The 20,880-nt window shown below is 44.5% G+C and overlaps 1 protein-coding gene across 10 annotated transcripts in view; it reads left to right on the forward strand.

Moving 5' to 3' along the window:
* Hdac4 (histone deacetylase 4) overlaps positions 1-20,880 on the forward strand; it is a 263,727-nt gene that overhangs the window by 110,242 nt on the left and 132,605 nt on the right. Inside the window, exon 1 of one of the 10 annotated variants that reach the window (XM_075952192.1) lies at positions 10,111-10,132. The exons of the other annotated variants lie outside the window; for them this stretch is intronic. The gene's annotated coding sequence lies outside the window, so the exon portion shown is untranslated. Of the gene's footprint in view, positions 1-10,110; positions 10,133-20,880 lie in introns of those variants that run through there. 10 annotated transcript variants of the gene reach the window in all.

Below are 20,880 nucleotides of genomic sequence, written 5' to 3' on the forward strand. Positions count from 1 at the left end.
GCAGCTTCATGCCTTGGAGTGGGATTTCTTCTATGGCACTACCATGCTGTTCAGGTGACCCAAACCCCCTTTGGATATGTACTTTGTCAGAATCCTTTGTAGCCCTGGGTTAGACTACTGGCAGAGTTACCAGCTAACACAGATGATGGTAGCTGCTCTGTCTTGTTGGAGTAATGGAGGAATATAGTCTGTGATCTGAGTTGGATATTTAGCTTTCTGGGGATGTCCAGCTGCTTCTTACCCCAGGCCTTCCCCTTTGTCTTGCTATCTGTTTTCAGGATACCATCTTTTGTTCAGGAAGGAGACACCTTCAAAGACTTTGTTTTCCTACCAAAAGATTCCCTTTGTGAACCTGAGACTCCTATGTGTCATTCAGTACACTGGCTGGTGTCTGTTTGGGGTAATAGTTGAACAGTATTTCATCATGTCCTCTCAGGATGTTGCACAGAAACATAAACAGCAGTCTCCTGAGGCACTGGACCCCAGGCGGGTATGAAGGTGTGGTCACACACTGGCTCCACTTAGAGTGATTTTGGGCTGACACCCTTTCTCTATCTGTGGCACATCAGGTGGGACCCACCAAGTGCTTCATTGTAGATTTAATCTCTTTAGACTTTGGAGCTGGTCTGAAGCGCAGCTCAACCTTTTCCTACATGTTTTCTTTTTATCTTTTTGGATCTGATAAATGTTATTAATCTTTCTCACCCCATGCTCAGACCTCAACACACACACACACACACACACACAGAGAGAGAGAGAGAGAGAGAGAGAGAGAGAGAGAGAGAGAGAGAGAGAGAGGGGAGAGAGAGAGAGAGAGAGAGAGAGAGAGAGAGAGAGAGAGAGAGAGAGACTGTATCCTCTGAGTCTTGATGTTGACCTAAAGTTGAGAGGGAGTCCGCAGGCCCAGGTCCAGTGCTCCCTGGGTGGTGCTTCTCTGCCTGGGTCTCAGCTCCCAGAAGGCTACATTTACATCATGGCTGCTGACAGGATAGGGCTTCTCTGCATGTTTCTTGGGTTCAGATGAAAATCTCCATCCCAGAAGGGATTAAGCCACTCTCCCAGTACAGTGGACCTGCCCTCATGCCCTTCCTGGGAAAGGGGAGACAGGGCTCATATCCTAGGTGGAGACCATTGTGGACATGAGACCTGACTGTTAAGCTCTTTCCCAGAGTGGTTTGTGAGAGAAACCTATCCTGATGACAGTCCTGGCACAGTGTGAGCTGTTGGAAAGAAGAGAACGAGGCATATAGGCCTCATTCAGAGGGGATTCTGAACCTGTGGTGGAGGAAGAGACCCTGAAACCTTTACTGGACACACAACAAACCCTGGTCCTCAAGTATCTTGTATTCTGACATCTTTCCTTGACTTGGTCCAAGATGTTGTTCTCCCATTTCTCAGGTCTTAGTGTCATTCTCTTCATTCTAATTATGACTTGGGACACATTACACCTGCCCCAGCTTTCATAGTCCACAATACTGCTCATCACAGAATACCACTACGTATATGTGCGTAGGAGTGTGGTGCCAAGGGAACATGTAGTTCCATGGACTTCCACTCTGTCTCATCGGCTCCTGGCTTTCTGCATAGAAAGGCTTTCTATCTTTTATTAGATCTTACAGGTTTTCAAGATTAATCTATTATATTTGAAGTTATAAAAAAGATTTACTTTTATTACTTTTAATTGTATGTGGTGTGAGGTGTGCCTGTTCCTTTGTCCCCTAGATCTGGATTTACACGGGGTTGTGGGTTCTTTGGAAGAAGTGTGTGCTTAACTGCTGAGCCATCTCTCCAGACCCTTTTTGATATCCTATAATTCTTTTATTGTTTGTTGCTATATGTAGAAACACAGTAGGTTTTTATATTGTTGATTTTCTATATGTGCTAATTAATTCTGGTCCTGATGATTCTTCTTGTTTCTCTACATGCCAGGTGTAGATGATCATTTCTGAATTTTAGCAACGAGTGCATGCAAGAATAGGTACTTTGAGGCGCATCTGACAATACACAGGTGGTTCTCATTGGCCTCATCCATGGGAACACTTGGACTAGTGCATGTGACTGTGGTTGTGCTTTTCTGTGCTCGTTAGGAGTGGAGTGGTTATCATATCTTAGTGTTTTGAGGTCCAGGTGTTGCCAAGTGTTCTTGGTTGAGTAGAGACTTGAGAACTTGACTGTAGAAGAAGTCAGAAGACCCTTAGATGGTTTTCTTTTCCTATATAATGTCTTTCCCTGTATATAACAGCCTGATTTGTCCACCTACCCACCTACTTACCTGTGCTTCTGAAAGTCATTATCCCAGCATCATGGGTACAAAGGTCAGCCCCCCCCCCACATGCACACATATGGCACATGTTGCGCCCACTTCAACCGGCAAGGAAGGCGCAACACCGGAGCTCTTCCTGCAAGCAGTTTATTCAGGACCTTGTTCTCTTTCTCTCCCCTCCCCCCCCTCCGGGCAAACCTCTCCCAGCCCTTAAGTAGGCATGGGCCACCAACCCCGGATTGCCAGGTGGGCACTGCCCATAGGTCCACACATATGCAAGCCGCTGATGATCATTGCCTTAGCCACACCAGGAGCTGATTATCACAGAGAGCACTCACTTTTGGGATCACGGAGGGCGGGAGCCAGCACCATCACATGTGGCTCCACACAGCTCTCTACATCACTATCAGGTGCGGCTCCATGCAGATCTCTACAGTTCCCCCTTTTTGTTTTGTAAAGCAACAGGCAAGAGTAGAGGTCTGGTCTCTGTTAAAAATGGAACATGTACTAGTGTCTGTCCAGGTGTCATCCACTCAGAGAACACTAGACCTGTCCGGTGTCTTTTTACAGAGGTGGGAGTTAGACACCAACCCACATGCAATCAGACTTGCTCTTCCTGAGGTCGACTTCTCTGACCTCAAGTGCAGTGCGCAAGTCTCGCATCCTGTGCTCAAATATAAATAACCGAGCTTGAGGGGACTGTCCTGCTTCAATCGCCGTGAAGGCCTGAATGTTCATAACTGCATTGCCATGCTGCGAAACCCTTATGTGACAAATGCACCATAGGCATACCAGGGAGGCAAGCACCATTAAGCCTGTTAGGGCTCCTATTCCCGCCCACTCCTTTAGATGATCCATGGCTGTAGTGATCCAGGAGGATAGTCCTTCGGCCAGGCTGGTATCCATACGTGTGGAATTTGCAGTCGCAATCGCCACTCGCAGCTTTTCCAGTTGTTTTTCGAATTCACCAGACCAATTACCTAAAAGATAGCTAGACAAGTCTTTAGACAAATTAGCTGCATGAGTAAATTGACACGAGTCATCCGTGAATTCCCCAAGAATGCCCCCTTTATTGTGTTCAGGGGCAGATTATATAGAGATAGCCACGCCCCAGCCAAACCCACCAGAAACCATTCTCCTGCCATCAGGAACTCCTGGAGGTCTCGTGCTCAGAGCAGCTGTAGGCACTCAGATCAGGGGAAAACAAATTCAGGATCTGGGGTCTCACTGTTCCCAACATTCTCTCCCCTCTAAATTTTTTATAAAACAGTGATTCAAATTCGCTCTGCCGCAGACTCTTCAGCGGCATGCAGAGCCTGGAACTGCCACAGCCTTTTCCTTGCCCTGCAGCTGTGCTGCGTTCTCGGGCAGCCCTGTGAGGTCTGTGCTCCAGCTTGTCTCAGCTCCAGCACTTGTTGTTGCATTTGCTGATACTCTTGGCACTGCTGTGGCATCCACCAGGTTAGGCACCGAGTAGGCTGAGACAATGTGCCTTCCACCACAGCCACCTAGTAAAGCTCTGCTCCAACTGCCTTCTAGCCCCACTGCATTCGTTCTGGGTCCAAGCTGGTGCATGGAGTGGAGCGAAACTCAGGAAAGCCGGCTTGCTGCTCTGCAACCACTGAAGGGTGGAGCAGAACTCAGGAAAGCAGGCCTGCTGCTCTGCAACCACTGAAGGGGCCCCACTTAATCTTTTAGGGAATTTGGGCATTGTCAATCTGTCTGGCTACTTCCTGCTGAGCGGGGACACTGCATTCTTAGGGGTATTTACTACAATTTACTGCCATTTTCCAGTCGCGCTCAGATGTGGGTCCAGCAACTACTGGGGAGAGGCAGAGGTTCCACCTCCCCAGCTGCTGGCCACTACCCCTTCGGGGTGGGGCTGATCCCTGCCTGGCCGGCTGTCCTGGGTTAGGACAGAGGTCCAAGCCAATGGGCCTTGTCTTGGTCGTGCTGTACTTCTGTGCCCTGAGGCCTGCGCTGAAAGCAGCCCGGGGTTTGTAAGCTTCGCTGCCCCTCAGTGCCTCTTGGCCTTGGAGCCGCCACCACTCACACTCCACTGCAACATTTCAGGACGTCTTGGTAATTCAAACCACATGAATATCGTACCAAGCTTGTCCCAGGATGATACATTAAGATTGCCAGAGACGGCAAACCAAGGGGCAATTGTGTTACATTCAACCAAAAACCTCTCCAATGGGCTCCATTTTATTTTTAAATTTTTTGAACATAACAGCTCTTTAAGAGCCAGAAAAATCAGGTGTGATGTTGAAGCGCCCATTCTAAAATCCTATTCTTTCTTTTAGTTTTACTTTGACCCATCCGTTTTTTGTCGCGGCTCTACTGCCCTGTTTCACTTTGACCTGTCCGCTTTTGTAGCAGCTCTTACTACCCCGCTCTCCCTTCTTCTACCGGCGAGAGCGGAAAACCCGCTTTTTGTCGCGGATCTTCAATCTCACCCGAGGATTTACCAGTGCACCCCCTGACTGCAGTAAGTTCTGGGCTCCACGGAGAGAGGTTTGGAGGTTCCCTGTACGGGCCACCACTTGTCATGGCTCCCCTCGACCAGCAAGGAAGACGCAACACCGGAGCTCTTCCTGCAAGCAGTTTATTCAGGACCTTGTTTTCTTTCTCTCTCTTTCTCTCCCCCCCCCCCCCGACCCCCCGACCCCCCGACCCCCCGACAAACCTCTCCCAGCCCTTAAGTAGGCATGGGCTGCCAACCCCGGATTGCCAGGTGGGCACTGCCCATAGGTCCACGCATATGCAAGCAGCTGACAATCATTGCGTGATAACAGCATGAATCAGGCCTTAGCCATCGGAGTGAGCACTCGCTTTCGGGATCATCGCGGAGGGCGGGAGCCAGCACCATCAGGTGCGGCTCCACGCAGCTCTCTACATCGCCATCAGGTGTGGCTCCATGCAGCTCTCTACAGGCACACACAATAAGAGCTTTCTCTATCTGTAGACAGAGGTAGAAAAGTACTAGTGGAGTAACTTTGTGAGGTTGGTGTTGACAAGGAAATTTTCAGATAGTCCCTTCTTGCCAGAGGTGGGGAATGTGGCTGATAGGCTGGGCTGATGTTAGACAGCAAGGTGCAGAGCTAGAGACCCACTAGTCACATTCAACTTTCCTTTTTAATCTGTGTTCTGAATGGATTTTTCTGCAAATCAATTAATGAAAAGGAATCTTAATTTCCTTCCAGACTTTTAATAAAGACACCCTTTCCCCCAATACACACAGAGCTAAACTTCCACAAAAGAGATTCTGGGATCTGTTCTTGGATTTCTTTTCTTCAGTGAGAAGGAAGCCATGGGATTCTTTTGCTTTCTGTTCTTTTGAAGGGTTGTTTGGCGTGTTCTGCTCTCTGAAAATCTGCTCTCCACTCTTAACAAGCAGCTGGAACTCAGTTGAGTCTCAGCACAAGCTACAAAGCAATGGCAGTGGCTGTGCAAAACAGATGCTGTTTGCATTAAAATAAAAGACAAACATAATATTTGCATTAATACAGAATTATTTGCATAGAGTGGTTTAGCCTTACCCAAGAGCTGGTTACTTTTAACTAAGCAATCTTTTGCTGATTATTTTCCACAAAGGGTTGCTTTTGCATAAGTGTGGCTGATTTCAAAGAAGGGTTCTCGGACATGCAAATGTGGTGTCAAGTGGTTTGTGTTGAGAATAGTCCATGTGCAGTGGTGATTGCTGTCACTCAAGCTCTGGGCAGCTTTTGTTTCCAAGCAGGGTTAATGAGCCTTGCCTTACTTGTAGTAGCACTAGACTGCTTCTGCAGAGTTTTGTGGTCACTTGCCTACTCTCCTTGGAAAGCAGCAGCCACAGTGGGCAGTGTCTCTGCCCTCTGGTTTTTGGGACAGCTGCACTGTGTAATTCATTCAAGAATAAAGAAGTTGGCATCAAGGGGTCTTAGAAATGAAGCACAGCCAGCTTCATCCTTTGAAAATGTACTGATTTAGGTTTTCTAGTGCCAAAATGGAGAAGGAAATTTTGTATTGGGGGATTTGTATTTATAAAAGAAGCTATAGCAAGGTATTCCAAACAGTGATTTTAACACACACACAATAGAAACAAGTCTGAGAAAAACAGCTACTCATGGAAAAAAGTGGTCTTGGTGATTATGTCAACTTGGTGTTATTTGGTACACAGCTGTGTTTACTTTCATGTTTACTAATGTTGTATCTTAGCATTGCATTGATCATCTTACTCCACCATGGAGATGACTTTTCTTCATTGTGAAGTAATTCTTTAGTTGTTATTTTGACACGTGATTTCAGAGTGGTAAACAAATAGTTTTATTTATTTTATATGTATAAATGTTCTGCCTCTGTATGTGTATGTGTGTGTGTTGTGTGTGTGTGCTTGATTCCTGTCGGCCAGAAGATGGCATCAGATGCCTGGTACTGGAGGTTCAGGTGCTTTTTGAGCCACAATGTGAATGCTGGGAACTGAACCGGGTCCTCTGCAAATAACAAGTGTTCCTAATTCCTGAGCCATCTCTCCAACTCCCAATAAACAATTTTTGTTTGTCTGAAAGTGTCTCCCCCTCCCATTTTTATTTTAATATACGTTTAGTTGAGTACAGAAATGTAGTTAGCTATACCTTTTGCAGTTTGAGGGTGCTTCTTTATCTTTTATTTTTTCCTTCTTCCACTGCTATTAGAAAGTAGTTTTCAGTCCAGCTACTCTTTTATCTCCTACCTCCAAAAATTCAATTAATATGTTGTTCTCAGATAGAGGAAATATTAGATACTATCCTTGATTGTAACTAAAAGATGAAGCATCAGCCCAGCTTTCTTTTTTGTTTTTCATGCTTAACCTGGCAGACTGTCTCAGTGCTGTATAGATATCTTTCCATGTTGATGTTTAGACTGTCTCAGTGCTATATAGATATCTTCCCATGTTGATGTTTAGACTGTCTCAGTGCTATATAGATATCTTCCCATGTTGATGTTTAGACTGTCTCAGTGCTGTATAGATATCTTCCCATGTTGATGTTTAGACTGTCTCAGTGCTGTATAGATATCTTCCCATGTTGATGTTTAGACTGTCTCAGTGCTGTATAGATATCCTCCCATGTTGATGTTTAGATGCTGGTTTGTACTTATTTATACTACTTACAAATCTAAAGTTTGTGAATTCTAGAATTTTGCACTATTGAGTTTTTTTGGGTTTTTTTTTTTTTTTTTGCTTTTTCGAGACAGGGTTTCTCTGTGGCCTTGGAGCCTGCCTGGAACTAGCTCTTGTAGACCAGGCTGGCCTCGAACTCACAGAGATCCGCCTGCCTCTGCCTCCCAAGTGCTGGGATTAAAGGCGTGCGCCACCACCGCCCGGCTTGCACTATTGAGTTTTATATTTGTATTTTTACTTCAGTAGTTCACACTAGGTCTGTATTGCCTATCTCGCTCATTTACTAATCACTCACTCCTTTTCCTTGTCCATTTACTTTTGTAACATTACAGTCGTCTAGGTCTGTAGTCTTGTTCTCTATTTTTCCCTCTAACTGTATCTAATAATCAATTCTAGAAAATTGCTTTTATTCTTATTCTGTTTAAAAACTTGCATTAAAAACTGCCTTAAAAAAAAAAACCCTAACTGGGCAGATGTGGAACATGCCTTTAGTCCCAGCACTAGGGAAAAAGAGCCAGCCTAGTCTACAGAGGGAGTTAGTTCCAGGACAGCCATGGCTACACAGAGAAATCGTGCCTCAAAAACAAAACAAAAACCTGGCTTCTCTTTCTCTTTTTTCTTTCTAGGTTCCTTTTTTCCATTATAGCTATTATTATTATTATTGTTTTTGAAAACATCTGTCTGTCTGTCTGTCTGTCTAATGTACATCAGTGTTTTGCCTACATCTGTGTCTGTGTGAGGGTCTTAGGTCCTCTGGAACTGAAGTTAGAGACAGCTGTGAACTGCCATGTGGGTTTTAGGAATTGAACCTGGGACCTCTGGAAGAGCAACCAGTGTTCCTAACTGCTGAACCATTTCTACAGACCCCTATAATTATTATTATTTAACTCTTGTTATTAAAATTTTTTATTAAATTTGTATATTTTATTTTATATGTTTTGTTTGCATGTATGTATGTACGCTATGTGTGTTCTTGGCACCCATGAGATAAGAAAAAGGCATCAGATCTCCTGAGAATGGAGTTAAAGATGATTGTGAACCAACATGTGGGTACTGAAAACCACACCTGAGTCCTCTGTAAGAGCAAAAAGTACATTTAATTTCTGAGCCATCTCTCCATCCCCTTTAACTTTTATTATTAAGTATATGATATGAATATATATTTATTGAATTAAGTATATGATATGAATATATATTTATACGTAAAAGGCTAATCAACCCAATTATAAAATGGGGCACTGAGCTGAACAGAGAATTCTCAACAGAAGAAGTTCAAATGGCCAAAAGACACTTAAGGTCATGCTCAAGTTCCTTAGCGATCAGGGAAATGCAAATCAAGAGAACTTTAAGATACTATCTTACACCTGTCAGAATGGCTAAAATAAAAAACACCAATGATAGCCTTTGCTGGAGAGGTTGTGGAGAAAGGGGTACACTCATCCATTGCTGGTGGGAATGCAAACTTGTGCAACCACTCTGGAAAGCAGTGTGGCGGTTTCTCAGGAAATTCGGGATCAACCTACCCCTGGACCCAGCAATACCAAGAGAGGCCCTATCATACAACAAAAGTATATGCTCAACTATGCTCATAGCAGCATTGTTTGTAATAGCCAGAACCTGGAAACCTAGATGCCCTTCAATGGAAGAATGGATGAAGAAAGTATGGAATATATACATATTAGAGTACTACTCAGCAGTAAAAAACAAGGACTTCTTGAATTTGCATATTTATTGAAAATAGATTCTTATCTCACATAATATACCCTGATTATGATTTTCCCTCCCTATACACCTCCCATTTCTCCTATACCGACCTCCTATTTGGATCCATCCACTCTCTATATCTTACTAGAAAAGAATAGGCTTCTAAGGATTAATAATAAAAGATAGCAAAATAAAATGTAATAAAACAAAAACTATCATATAGAAGTTTGTCAAGACAAACCAACAGAAGGAAAAGAGCCCAAGAGAAGGCACAAGGATCCAAGACCCACTTGTGTGCACACTCAAAAATCCCATAAAAACACTAAACTGAAAGACATAATATATCTACAGAGGACCTGGTACAGAACCATGCAGGCCCTATGCATGCTGCTGCAGTCCCTTTGAATTCATATGAGCTTTGATTATATTGATTTAGAGCAATAGTTCTCAGCCTGTGGGTTGTGACCCCTTTGGGGTCAAATGATCCTTTCATAGGGGTCGCAAATCAGATATCCTGCATATTAGATATTTACAGTACAATTTGTAACAGCAAAATTAGAGTTATGATGTAGCAACGGAAATAATTCTATCGTTGGGGGTTACCACAACATGAGGATCTGTACAAAAGGGTTACAGCATTCGGAAAGTTGAAAACCACTGTTTTATAGGATCTTGTTTTAAAGGGCCTCTTTTTCTTGCTGTCCTCAGTCCCTTCTGGCTCTAACACTCTTTCTACTTCCTCTTCAGTGGGGTTCCCTAGGCCCTGAGAGGTGTGTAATGGAGACTTCCCATTTAATAATGAGTGTTCCAACTTGTGTCTGTTTCCCATCTCTCTGTCTCTCTGTGTGTCTGTATCTCTGTTACCTGCCTTTCTCTTTCCCTCCCTCTCTCTCTACTCTTTGTCTCACTGTTTCTCTGTCTCTCTTTCAGTGTAATGTCTGACTGCAGGTCTCCGTGTTTGTTCCCATCTGCCGCAGAAGGAACCTTCTTTCCTGATGGCGGAGAAAGGCACCGATCTATAAGTATAGCAGAATGCCATTAGGATTCATTTTATCACTGCACTTTTTTTTTTTAAAGACCAATAGTGTTTAGTTTTATCTATAGTCCCTGGCCTATCTATTCTTTGGTTCCTGGTAACCCAAACCAGTGTTGAATTACATCTCATGGAGTGGGCCTTAAGTTAATCATTCATTGGTTGGTCACTCCCTCAAGGTTTATGCTACCATTGTCCTAGCATATCTTGCAGATAGATAAATACAATTTATAATATAAGTGTAAATATTAACTTATTTTTAACTTTTCTAAAATGTCAATAATTAAAATTCATGTTTTATAGCCTCTTCTATTTCCTTACAATATTTGTAGCTATATTACAATTTATTTTTCTATTTTGTTGTTTTCACTAATTTTTAGGTTGTGAGCCATTCTCACAATCATTTATAATTTTAAATTTTCATTGGAAGAACTCATCTAAAATAGCACATTGCTCTCTGAAGAGCTGTTCTTGTTTTCATGGGACTCTTAGATTTCCCAGATTCTGGACAAGTTTTACTTTAACTCTTGTACCTGGGGTTCCAGAACTACCCAAATAATGATCCAGGAGGCCATCTCCAACATGAACACTGGTTTGGGGGTCCCAACCTGCAGAGATTTTTTTTCTCAGTACCCCTTCTGTTTCACTGGCCTGGTTGAGAGAATTCTATAGGGCAGCCCGTGAGAGCTTTGTCCTTGTCTGGAACCTCTTCTAGCTCTACAAAGTCACTTGCATGGCCCATTAGGTGGAACATGTGGCCTACTAGGTAATCATTCTTATCCATAAACTACACTGTAGCCATTGAGTCATGGTTTGGAAGCCAGGTGGCCTATACTATACTGCCAAAACCTTGCTTCCACCATTTGCAGTTGTCATGTGGAACCTGCAGGTGAAATCCACATCCTGTCAGTGACATTAGAGTAGTTCATAGACAATAGCAAATTGCTTCTCCTGGTGCTAGCTCTATCTTTAGACGATTCAATACAATGAAATTGCTGTATATTTAGAAGCTGAATTTTGGTTGTCTAAAAAGGAATAATGTCATCTTAGTTGGGCCCAGCATGGAGAAGTTGTGAGAGTCCATCCATACTGTGCATAATGGAAATGTGGTGTTGATTGCTAGAGTTTGCAGACTTGGTTGGGCACACTGTCTTTGTTGGGGTGAGTCATGTGCTATGGGATTCTTGCTTTAAACAGCCAGGATGTACCCAGTTCAGTGGGAGAACATTTATTAAGAGTCCAGAAAGCAAATGGAAGTGTGGAGATGGAGGCAAGGCTGAAGTCACCGTGTGATCATGGCCTTAAGTAGTGTTTGGTAGGATGGGAACTATATACACTTTGCCTAACATGTTGGCAATCATGGTAACATTTACATGTTATGCGGTGTCCTTTTTAAATACAATTATGTTTTGAAAAAATTTAAAAAGATATAATGAAATCAATGTGCTCTGCACTGTTAGAAGAAAAATTAAGGAAAGTTTTGTGACATTTTAAAAGTTGACTATGTATTAGAACCCAAGAACCTCTTTCCACTCTGCATCTCTCCTCTTTTTCCCCTAAGGAAGGCTCTTCAGAGATACAGGAGGTCTAGAGGGGCTATAAGTGCTGAGGGCCACACACTTGCCCTGGAGTTTATCCAGTCTTATTGGTTACCTAAGTTGACAAAATCCAGATGAACCCTGAACTTCATAGTAGGGTCTGAACAGACCTAGGTCAAGCACTTCCATTTGATTTGAACATCTCTCCCAGAATAATTTACTAGATTGGATTTCCAGTTCTTACTCTGGTCTTCATTCCAGGGTCTGTTGTAATGTAAGCCATTCTTAGTCTACTAGAAGTCATCTTTCTGGTCAGAGCAGACAAGCTGGGCAGACCCTGCTGGCTTCCAGGAAGAAAGCTCTTTTCTAGTTGCTTTTCAGGGAGGAGAGTCAGATGCCAGCAGTGCTGTTGACAGCACACAGAGTTTATAAGATATTCCTAGATGGTTGACCTGTAACAGGAACAGTATTGGAATACTATTGGGTCAGCATGCCCAATTTCTGTACCAAAGTGAGCTGTTCGAGGCTCAGCCAGTATTGGCCCTGAAGTAGCAGAGCAGTAATGGGAACTGCAGACACTTCGTCTAGTAGGAGAAGGCAGTGTCCTCAGACTCTCTGGAATTTTCAGTCTGCCATTCATTGTTGCCCCCTGATGTTTTCAGCAGAGAGGCCTGAGGTCTTGTGTAGCATCCTCTCCTGGAGACCTGAGTGCTGAGGTTTAGAATGATGGGATTGCTTGATGGTTTCTCCAAGGCCCCAGTCCTGGAGAGCAGGCTTTAGCTTGGTCTGCTCCTAATAGTGATATTCAGAGCTGTAAAGTTGAAACAGGCATTTCATTTAGTTAGAGGATACCTCTGAACCTTTATGGGAATACAGAACAGTTGTTTCTTCTATTTACACAGCTTGACTTGCTGCCATAGCCATTATGGAGACACTGGTCCAAGAGGTAGTACCTGCCAGATAAGAGTAACACACCAAGACAGTCACCCTGTACTTAGTCATGTCTCAGTCAGAGAGCACAAGCTACAATGAGGCAAACAAGAGAACCAAATAAAGCAACCAGCTCCATTGTGGATCTCACTGCACACTCATTCTTGCACAAGCCTGGGTGGGATGTGTAGAAAATAGATTGCAGTATGCCACTGTGTCTTCCTTTTGAAACTCTATTTCAGAAGGCCAGGACGGGGAGGTGTTTTGCACTTGTTCAAGGCAGCTGGAGAGTGTGTTGTTGAAGCAGTAGACCTAGAACTGACACATGGTCAGCAGAGCAGGTAAAACCAAACTACACCATGGAGTTTTAGGGATTGTGAAATTTGAGCCCTTGAACAAATCCTAAACATTGTGGTTTTGTTTTTCTAAGAAAAGCATAACGGCCTAAGGAAGAGTAGAGGTGTTCTTCAAAGTGCTGAACAGGTCTCTAAGAATCAACAGACACTGTCATTCATGTTCTTTTCCCTGTATGCTTGGTGCCCTCTCCAGGCCTCTGCCTTCTGCACCTCTACAGGTGGCATGACCTGACCAAGCTGTATAAAGGCTGCCAGATAGTCCTAAGGGATTGCTTTTCAGAGTAGGACCCCAGAGAGTACCCCTCCAGCTCCTTGGTGACTTGGTGTTGGCCCCAGTCCTGGGGTTCTGGAAGAGCTCCCCCATCCTCTTTCCCATGCCCAGTTTACTCTTTAGTCCCATCCTTCAAAGCATCTGAAATGAGCCCCACGATCTTCATCATAGCTCTGGGACACACAAGCGTGGCTCTTGCCCTACTGTATCCTGTTCCATCCTCTGCTTGTGGCTTACTCCTCCTGGAGGGCACTTTCTGATGCCCCTTACATTACTCTTTCTTGCGTGTTCTTCAGATACCTGCTTAGAGGCTACGAGCTCACATGGGTCCCTCACATGCTTTTGTCTAAAGCAATAATGACTCAGTCTCTAGCACTGGTACCACACTGACTTATTACTAGACCTTTTGGCTGTTGGGAGTTTGGGGAGCCAGGACTTGGTATTTCCCAGAGTGTAGCCTTCAAATCCTGCCAGCTGCTCAGCCCTCACTGTGTGAGTGCAATCATGGCCAAGTGATGCCATGCCCCCTGTGCTTAGTGCCCTGTGTGCATACCAGTGGTCTGAACTGCATGGGAAGCTGGTCTGCAACCTGCTCAGCGCAAACGTTCTTCTCATTTATTTTGGGACAAGTGCAGTAATTGTCCTTTTCCCTGGCGAGGACTAAGCTTAGGTGCAGGAAGCTCTTAGACAGTGCCTGACTGGTGAAAGCATGAGCTTCTGTGAGGCTCCCAGTTCAGGACATAGGCTCGGTACTATGAAGAGCCTGTGAGACCAGTGTAGAAAAAGAAAATGCATTTTTAGTGAACTGAAGGGCATAGTATTTCACAGAATTCCAGGAGAGAAAGTTTTTGAACCCAGGTGGCCTTCTAGAGAAGGGAAAGTTCTCATGCAGTCCACATTGACCCAGTGAGACCCCATGGTCAGCCCACCCCCTGAGTACTTGCTGCAATTCCCTGTGTACTAGTCTCCTCTTTCCTTCTGGCATCTAAGGCAGACCAGTCTTTCTGAAAGGCATTTTCAGTACGAAAGCTGAGAGTACTGCAGGGCAAGCACAATGCAAGGTGGGTGCTCTCAGCACTGTCCAGCCACAGGGTGAGCTGCCTCTGACTTCCTCTCATGGCTGTTAGGGTTTGTTGTTGTGGATTAATGACTCATTGCTTGTTACCATCCACCTATTTTTTTAACTTCCTGTCACTTAACCACAGACACCTTTAACTAACTTGTGCTGTTTAACAGTGTAGAAAGTGGCTTGGAGGTAGGTTCATCCATAAAGTAGTTTTGGTTGCTGACTCATACTTTGCAGGAAGTCTTGCACTCCCATCAGATGCTTTGGCATCATCAGGTGCAGCACCTTAGGGAGGGGCTAGCCTAATCTCTGACTGAACTCAGATCATGGGCTTCCCTCTTTGTAAGTCAACTGAACTCCTCATGTCAGCCAGTCTTGGTCAGCTCAACAGATGAGGAAGTCTAGCTGGAGACTGGTTCTGCAAGATTGATGTAGCCGGGCATGTCTGACCCTAAACCCTGCAGGCCACAAGGCCCAGGTCACAACCATCACCCTCTCACCAGGCTCTCTTTAAAATGCTGTTTCAGAAAATAAGAGTTGGCAGGAAAAGAGAGGCTGCAGCTAACAGAGATGGACAGCTGATGTCTGGAGTAGGGAAGTTCTTCACCAGTGGCATCAGAGCTGGGACTGATTTTTGCTTGAGATAACTGAGTCCCTGTCCCTTTTCCCTGCCTGACTGAAGGTGCCTGTATTGAGAGCTGCTGCACAGAGGTCAAGAGTCTGTGGGTGCTGCTTTCTCTCCTTTGTAGTTGTCACCCATCACTTGTCATGCAGGTTCTTGGAAACATGCACATCTTTTTCCTCTCCTCTACTCAGAGTAAAACTGCCTTGAAACACTGCACTCAGTTGTTTCCCCATACAGGGCAGATGGACGTGTTCTTGAGCATGGAGATGAGTGAGCTGGCTGCGAGATTGTCTCCTGATCTGTGAGCTCACTTATAAATGTCCTGTTCTCTGGGGAAGACCTGTTTCTGGAAAGAAACCAGCGAGAACCACTGTGTAGCTCTTTCCACAAGACATCTTCCACTGGCCAGGAGAGGATGGACCCAGGCTGTGGGAACCATTTAGGTTGTTTCTTTTGCATATTCCTTTGCTCCCTTGCTGTTACCCACCTACTGGTTCAGTCAGTGCTTGTTGAGTCTCTGACACACCTGGCCGTGGGCTGTTTGCCAGGACCCTCAGCCCCGAGGCCAAGCCTGTTCTCCCCCTGGACAGTCTGCCTATGGATGTGTTGTGTTCTGCACATGTTTCTCTTTGGACATGTTGTTTGTTCCTTCTTACTAGAGTTTCTTGACTGTGCGGGTGTGTCATTTTCCCACATTTATATCTTCCTAGAGAAAATTTCCTGAGTGCTATCCAGCTTTGGGTTCTTTGTGGCTCAGGCCTGACCATGCTTTCCTTTGTGTGCAGATTTAGGCTTCTGTGTGGTATCTGAGTGTCTGGGCAGAGGTCTTTTTATTTATCTATTTATCTATCGTGCTTTGTCCTATTTGATGACTGAGCATGTTCTAGAGATAGCATGGCCCTATACAGTGAGCCTGCCTGGTGATTTGACACAAGCCAAATGTGCTACCTGTGCTAAGATAGAACTTTGGAGAAGCATGGATAGCCAGGCTAAGGACCAGTCTGCCTACTACCACTTCATATCAGCCAATCTCAGTCAGCTCAACAGAGGAGGAAGCCCACCTAGAGGGTAGTTCTGCAGGACTGGTGTAGCTGGACATGATATGTGTTGGTCCTGGGCTTCTGTGTTGTGTTCTTTTCACACCTTAGAAGTTCAGCATCTGCTTGTAGATTGACCAGGAGCCAGCAGTGCGCACTCATTGGCCAGCGCGGGGCTGGCAATACACCAAAGAAGATGGTAACGTTAATGAGAAGAGAAGCTAGACAGGTTTCATTCGTTTGAAGATAGGAAGGCCTATCTTTATTCTTGACTGTTCAAGAAAAATTTTAAACGGATTTAAATGAAAGGGCTGTGATCTCCGCCTCCCTCTCTTTAAGGCCCTGGAATTCTCTGCCATGCCCACTTCATACACCCTGCCTTACTTGGGTCCTGAACATGTCAGGCAAATCCAGATGCCATCACACTCCCATGTACACTTAACAGTTTTAGAACCTCCAGTGTGAAAGCAGTTTAAGCTCATAGACACGGCACCTCAGATATTTAGGGTTGATGATCCACTGGGCTGTGTAGTCTGATCTCCCTCTCAGTTCGGAGCCAGGGCAGTAAGCCCAGCTCCTACTCAGCTGCGGGATCACAGTGGCCAGCTGCCTCTGTGGTGCACTGGGGTTAAGGCATTCCATAGGTGAGAGCTGCCCATAAACCATGAGTGTCTGTTCTTGAGCAAGCATTTCCAACAATTTCCATTGTCACTGGGGTTCCATTTTAATAGCTGTTCTTTTCTCTTTTTTCCTTTCTCTTCAGTCACTTGTTCAAAACAGGATGAAAAAAGAAATCATCCCTGACTGGTTCCCCTCCCTCCTCCTCTCCCCACTGTGGCTGGAGCTAGTTGTGATTCTTAGGGGGAAAACAGCAAGAACACCTCATAGGTTATCCTTGACATTTTAAATGTCTGCCTGATTACCCCAAAGGAAAAATAGTGCTTAGAGAAAGAAATTCTTTCTTCCATTTTCATTTTCTCTAATAAATACACATAAACTATGTTGGGCATGCCTGAGGAATTCACGACACTTACTCATTAAAGTTTAATTCCTATTAATGGGCAGATGCGAGCTTTATTATAGAACTTTGGTATTTCTCAATAACCTGTGTGGCAAGAAAAAGCAGAACTTAATGGATTGGGGCACTCAAGGCTATTAGTGAAATTCACACAGGGAGGAGCCGAGTTTATTGAAAGCTGAGCCTGGTTTTAGCTGGGTGTGCAATCCTGTCTTGCCTGGAAGGGGCTGTGGAGTAAAGGGACATGGGGGCTGGGAGTGCTCAGCAGAGGAGGGTAGTAGGGTATAGTTTTGCTGGGGAATCTGGTAGCTGGCCATTTCTGTCTCTGAACCATTCATGGCAGACTTGTATAAGTTAACTGAATGATTTATCTTGGAGCCAGTAGGATCCCACCCATGATCACATTGGTTAGGTCAAGGGAGACAGTGGCCTGACCATGGACCAAGGGGATGGTGTGCTGGCCACTGAATCCAAACAAATCCAGTAAAGCTACTGCTGGGCAAGGAAGCAGTGAGCAGTGCTCATACTGCAGAGGCCACAGGCTGCTGTTCTCATGGCCAGGACTCCTAGGAGAAGGCAGAGGAGGTGGGGGTCACTTCTATTCAGACAACAGCAAGCCGTTTATCTTCCTTCTTTGTTCAATAGACCATTTTTGTGATTTTTTTTTTGTCCTAGGCTGTATGAGCTAACCTATTTTTTCAAATTTATTTTAGTTTTATATATTTACTTTGAATGTGCATGCATTTGTGTGTGTGTTGTGCACGCCACAACATGTGTGTACGGATCAGAGGACAATTTTTGGGAGTCAGCTTTTCCTTCCATCGTCTGGGTCCCAGAGATTGAACTTAGATTGTCAGGCTTAGGGCAAGGCACCTTTACCCCCCTGAACCATCATGCTGCCCCTAACCTATTTTTAAAAAAAGTTTCTCCCTGCTACCTAGTTTAATAAGACACATACATACACAAATATCCTTAACTCAGGAATTCTCCCATTCTCATTGAGTCAGATTTTAGTTCAACATCAGCATTTCTGTATCTTGCAACTTCACATCCCAGAACATGTTGCAGTTTCTTCTCAGAGCCACATGGTTCCTGTCAAAAGGTGACATTGGGTGCTTCCTTCTGTCCCTTGTGCGGTAAGCCAGGCCGCGGCTGGGTGGCAGTGCCCTCTCACCTTTTATAAGAACTCGGTGACTGGAACAGATAATAAAAGGAGCAAGGGTGGGTCTAAGAGGAGTGGGATCATTTTCTCTCTGTGTGTAGAGCAAGAACTGAGCTCTCTAGGGGTTGGGCTAGGCCAACAAGAAGGAAAGAGGAAAAATAGGAAATGTCCTCACTCAGATCTCTGAGACAGATCTGTTATTTCCCTGCTTTGAAGTTGAATAGGAGTGTGAAATGTAGCCTGTGGAGCCCAAGATTGTGTGTACATGGCAGAGCCAGACCTGGAACCATGTCTAGGTACCTTTCAAGGTTCTTCCTAACTATCTGGAAATCAGGTTTCAACCTATATTTTGTTGGACACATCATATTTGTGCCATGTAAGGGCCCTTGATGTGATGTGATATGAATAGCTGTCTTCCTCTCAAGTGTACTCATGGGAATTGGGGAAGGACATAGCCTGACTAGTCCTGTTTAACATTGCCAGGGGCATCAGAACAAAGGAACCTGAGGAGATAGAATCTGTGTTTTATGAGCAACCGCTGGCATAAACCATCTTAAAGTAGGTGCTAACAAGGTGGGACAGAGTACACAGAGAATCAGGCCACCTTTATTTTTGGAACCCACAGCTGGTGTAAAGATTGTTTTTAAAAAGTTCAGTGGACTGAAAGACTGAATACCAGCAGACCGAATTATGGCTGCCACTTATCCATAGGTTCTCTATTAACCGTATGTCTGAAAACATCTTCAGGAGAAAGAACATGCTATTCATTCATCATCATAAATACCTTGGCCTTTCCTGTATCAAACAGTCTCCTACCAAGTAGCCTTAGTATATTTTGTTTGATTGTGAAAGTGGTTGAAGTGTGACACTAAGCCTGAGAAGAGTGTGAAGGATTTGACTCCAGAGTGGAGGGGATTTCCTCACTCTAACTTCTTACTGTCTCTGACCTCAACTAACTCGGCCAGGTCTTTTCCCAAGTGAAACAACATTGTCTGCATTTGAGATATTTTCAGATGGAGGGAGGGGTTTCAGTGGTCTGGACTGAAGCAGAAAAGTTAATCAAGTAATCATACCTGATTAAAGATTAGTCTTGGCAAACCAGAAACGCCAGGCAACTTCCTCAGCATGGTAAAAGTGACCAGTGAGAAACCTACAACAGGTGCTATGCTTCTTGCCAAAACATTGCCAGGAAGACTAGAAACAGGGCAGGAGTCCTCGCCACTCTCCTAGTGCTGTTAGCCCCAGCCCAGTACTGTAAGAAAAAGCAACATACAGTTTGGAAAGGGAGCAACAGGACCGCCACTTTAAATCAAAAGAGCTTGAGGGAAGCGATGCGTGGAAGGGTCAGAGTTTAACAAGATCCAAGGATGCCCATCGCTCATGTGCACCAGCAAACTAAAGTAGACATTTAAAATGTTTAAACAGTTTTAAAACTTTAATGTTTTAATTATGTTTTTAATATTGAAGTGAAAATGTCAAACACTTAGAGAGTTTGACACCGAATACTTTAAAGCAACTCTGAGAGACTTAATAGGGTCACAGGCGCAGCCAGGCTGTGGCTCTCTTCTGTGTGGGAGCAGTGGGAAGTTCAGAAACCGATTCCTGTGAATTTGATAGTGCAGGGGCCACCATTACTCTGGCTGCTTTTAGAGAAGAATGTATCAAAAACTGTACAGAACTATTGTGGGCAGGAAGGTGTGGTACTGGGCGCAAGACCAGCAAGCTGACTGAGCATTGAGATGCCAGCTGCAACACAGTAATCTATTGACTGATGGTAAAAGATCAGACCTCTTGGCTGTTCTCATGAAAAACAAACAAACAAACCAGCAAAATGAATAAGAAACAAACATCCATGTGCAACACACCCTGCACAGGATGCAGTTGGTTTACTGTGAACAGCTGAATAAAGAAAGGTTCACTTGCAGAAGACTTCTGCAAGTGACTCTGGGAGTTTCAGCCTTCTAGAGTTGATGTGTGTTTGCAGATGATCCTCTTTTCAGAGTTTCTTCTTACCTTGGAGGCCAACATGTCCTATCACAGTAGTGCTGAATCCATGATTGGATTCCAGCTGTCTTGAGGCTGGTACTCAAAGATGTGAAGATGCAGGACTAGGGATTTGGATACCATATTTAGAGTGCAGCAGTCTCCATAGTAAAAGAAAAACAGAATATGACTTTTGGTCCAGATTCTGGCATTGGGCCCTTGAAGTCTTTGAGACTTTCTGAGCAGTAGAATGTCTTTGGTTCTTCTTCATTCATATCCAGTTTAGGCTAGTGAGATGACTCAGAGTCTGATTGCTAGTCTGATTCCAGGATTGGAGCTGCCAACCCTGCCCACTGATCTAGTATATAAAGGTGGGAGCAGGAAGACTAGAGATGGACTCATAAAATCTCTTGTCTGGTAAAGTTGAGTGTGTTGCCTGGTCTGTGAGCCAGGATAAGGATGAATGATCTCTGTTCTAGTTCCCTTTCTGATGCTGTGATAAACAGCCTGACTGAAGCAATTCTTGGGAGAAAGGATTTGGCTTACACTTGTATCAGTGAGGGGAAGTCAAGGCAGAAACTCAGACAGCTAATCAGAGCACAGCCACAGTCCAGAGTGGAGAGAAATGAGCGCATCTTTGCTGGCTGCTTGTCTGCAGCTGGTTTTCTTCATTCTTAAATAGCTCAGAGCCTATCCCTGAAATGGCGCTTCTTACATTAAGGTGTGTCTTCCTACATCAATCAGCAATCAA

Source organism: Microtus pennsylvanicus, chromosome 17 (assembly GCF_037038515.1).
Source record: "Microtus pennsylvanicus isolate mMicPen1 chromosome 17, mMicPen1.hap1, whole genome shotgun sequence".
NCBI classification, from domain to species: Eukaryota; Metazoa; Chordata; class Mammalia; order Rodentia; family Cricetidae; genus Microtus; species Microtus pennsylvanicus.